The sequence below is a fragment of the Gavialis gangeticus genome, unplaced genomic scaffold (assembly GCF_001723915.1).
Source record: "Gavialis gangeticus isolate Ggan-Ray unplaced genomic scaffold, GavGan_comp1, whole genome shotgun sequence".
NCBI classification, from domain to species: Eukaryota; Metazoa; Chordata; order Crocodylia; family Gavialidae; genus Gavialis; species Gavialis gangeticus.
This window is the reverse complement of record NW_017729031.1, coordinates 17,397,025-17,400,571: the sequence shown is the minus strand read 5'-3', so window position 1 is coordinate 17,400,571 and position 3,547 is coordinate 17,397,025.

Below are 3,547 nucleotides of genomic sequence, written 5' to 3'. Positions count from 1 at the left end.
ATTCCCTTTTTCTATGTTGTTTATGATCTCTGCCTGGAAGAAGAGTGGGCCTGATCTATTTTATGAAGATAAAATTTAAACCTTGCTGAGACATCACAATAGCTTGGTTTAGAATTTAAACATTTAAGTATTATAATAATAAATTGGAGTATAAAACTGAGTTTTCAATTATTATAATTTACTATATCCATAGAAATTAAATGTATCTTGAGCTATTTTTTTCTTTAAAGATACCCAAGAACTGTTTTGTAGAGGGCTAGAATTGATAAATCTAGTGGAAAATTGGAAACACCAATGCAGGTGAGGACCTTGGAATATAGATGAGGGAGTGCTCAACAGAATTTAGACTAAAGGCAATGGCAATTTTTGCTTCAGTGTTGGATATTGAGTAGGTCTTTGAATGAATTAGTGCTTCCAAACATGGTATAATCCCATTGAATAAGGACAAAAATAAAAAGACTGTATTCTAACTCTTTATATTTAGGACACACTATACAATTTCATTGACTGGACTTTTTTTTCTTTTACAGTCCAGGGGAAGAAATGGAATGTAAAGTCATCAAAATAGACAGGGAAAAGTCAATATAATACAGCATACTATTGTCTTTACTCCCTCTAGCAGATGATATTTACCATTTGTATTACTGAAGCATCTAGGATGCCTAGCAAGTGATGAGGACCCCACTGTGTTAGGTGCTGGTCCTAATCAAAGAAATCATAAGTGGTAAGGAAAATGACACATCATGAATATATTCTAATGGAGAAACTTCAACTAAAATGAAAAATTATATTCATGGTACAACTGAAATGGGGTTAAAATGGCCATAGTGTATAAGATAGCTATTTAGAAAAAATAGTATATTTCTTACTTTCTTTAATTAAAAGCGTCACTACATATGATACTTCGCTATTTCAAGAAGCATTCACACTGTTGTGTGTTCTTGTCTTGCTTCCTGAAAATATTCAGCTTTCAAGAAGTTAAAAAAAATAATTACATGAATTCATTTGAAGTGCTTAAAACATCTTTTTTTAAAGTAGCAATTATGTAAACTATAGGGTGGCACATTTTCCAACTTGTTTTGTTCATCTGTTTAATTATTATTTTGGAAATAGACACTTCTGAAAGGCCAATTTTTTTAAAATTCAGTAAATGGCTGACTGCCTGCTCCCCACTCCACACCCCACAACAATTGCCTAATGTCACTAGTTCTTCTTCACTAGAAGCATTTCTAAATGGTCAGGTTTAATTAAGAAAATTAAAACTTCAGAAATATGTTAAATTAAGCCTTTAATGATCATTAGCATTATAGCAATAGTCAACCATACGTGATCAGAGCAGTTACATACTATGACATTTTCTCTCATATAACAAACACCTTTTGCCCCCGCAAAAGGCTGGGAATTGTCATGTGTATTATATATGAGAAATATGGTAAGAGCTTGCCAGGTGAAGCCAACAATTAAATCTGCAGTGATCCACAGGGGGTGCATCTACTAGGAGTATGTGAAATTGGCTGTATTCAATTCAGATTCAGATTCAGCCTGAATTTGGGGGGCGGGCAGTGATTCAATTCATTGATTTAGATCACTGTCCCTGATTTGATTCAGCCAAATCTGAATCTGAATATTTGACGCTGATTCAGAGAATCAGTGATTTGGCCATAGACAGTTTTAAATGTTTTTTCTACATACCTCGAGGTATTTGGCACAGCTCGTGAATGCTGCGATGGTGGGGTGGATGGAGCATACCACAAGAGTGCAGGGGGGCTCCCTCACCTGCTTGTCAGTGAACCCAGAAGTGGACCAGAAGTACTTCCAGTACACCTCCGGGTCCACCGCCAAGCACATGGGGGGGGCCCATGTCCCCCTGGCTTGGCAATCAGCCATGGGGGGACACCAGCTGCCTCCCCAGACCCAGAAGGCACCAGTCACCAAGTTGGGAGGGGCTGGGTGGCCCCCAGCATGCTCTTCGGCAGATCTGGAAGTGGACCGGAAGTGCTTCTGCTCCACTTTCATGTCTGTTGCCAGGCATGCAGGGATCCCCTCCCATGCTCCTGGGAATTGGCATGTGTATTATATATGAGAAAAATATGCTCCCGATGTACTCCTGATGTGCCACAGCATGACAGCATTCATGAGCCGCCTGGTACCTCGAGGTATATAGAAAAAACATTTAAAGCTGGGCCTATGTCTGAATCATCAAATCTCTCCAAATCTGTTCAGAGGGTTCCTATTCGATTTGGAGAAATTAAAGGGTCTCCTGATTCAATTCAGATTTGGAGATTCAGCCACCACATTGAGCCAAATCTCTGCCAAATTGAATTAGCAGAGACGAGGCAGACAGACGGGGGTCTGAGCAAGGGGATTGTGCCATGACCCGGCAGCTAACTCTTCATGGTCCAGTGGTTGGGAACCTCTGCTGTAATATGATGTAGTACATAAAGGCACACTGGCCTATTCTAATGTGCAGTAGCAAAGGTGAACTTGTTTTATGTAATGTTTAATGTGCAGTAGACCAGTTCTACTGATTAGCATGGTTTTTGCTGTAATGCATGAATGTGTAGTACAATAGGTTACTGTGCATTACAATGGCTCGTGTAAACATGCCCAGGGAGAAGAAGAATAAGCAGGCTTAGTTCCCTAGCGGCTGCTATGCAGTTACTTACTACAAGTAAAAAGCTTTTATTCTTTCATTCTGCCATTCAAAATCAAGGTGTGTATTATATTTATTTCAGGGCATGTTGTATACAAAGAAATATGGTATTCTTGTAGCAAAACCCCCAGTTGTTCCTTTTTTTAAATTTAAAAATACACACCCTCCCCTTCCCCTAACCATTTCTGATTTTCTCTCTGCCCTCTCGATCCCTTATAAGTGATTACAAGTAATATTAGGCCCCTTTTTAATATTGTAAATAGTGTTCTGTTATGTTTGTATTGATTGTTACTGTTTTATATTGTATTATATTGTATCCCTATCATTTGTGCATTGATTTTTGTTGTTTCATATTAACATTGTATGATTTAGGTCTGCAATGTGAGTTAGCATGAGTGACGTCAAGTATCCATTTTGTGTATCAGGTTCCCATCTTGTTCTTATATTGTCCCCATGCTCTGTTGTGTAAGTATTTTGTAACCTATGACTTATACCTACCCCTCCTATGTAATTTGGTTCCTGAATGAATGGGGATGAATGAGGGTGCTTGAGAGACAATGGCAGTAGGTCTAAAAATAGCTCCCTCTGAATGACCAAACCATCAACTCGATGACCTAACCATTACCCTGCATTGACCCTCTGTGGCTTAAGATTTGGAAGACAAAGACTGCCGCAGAAATCAGTCAACGCATCATCACAGACAACTGAAACCGCATGTCCTTACCTAGGAGTGCACATGCTCAGTACACCAGGGGCTGACTCTTGCCTGGGCACACCCCTGCCACTAGGGTCATAGCTGGTCTGCCCCATAAAAAGAGGTAATGAAGACAGACCCAGTGGGACACCCTTTCCGTTTGGACCAGCACCATGCCACACCACCTATCCACCCAGAGG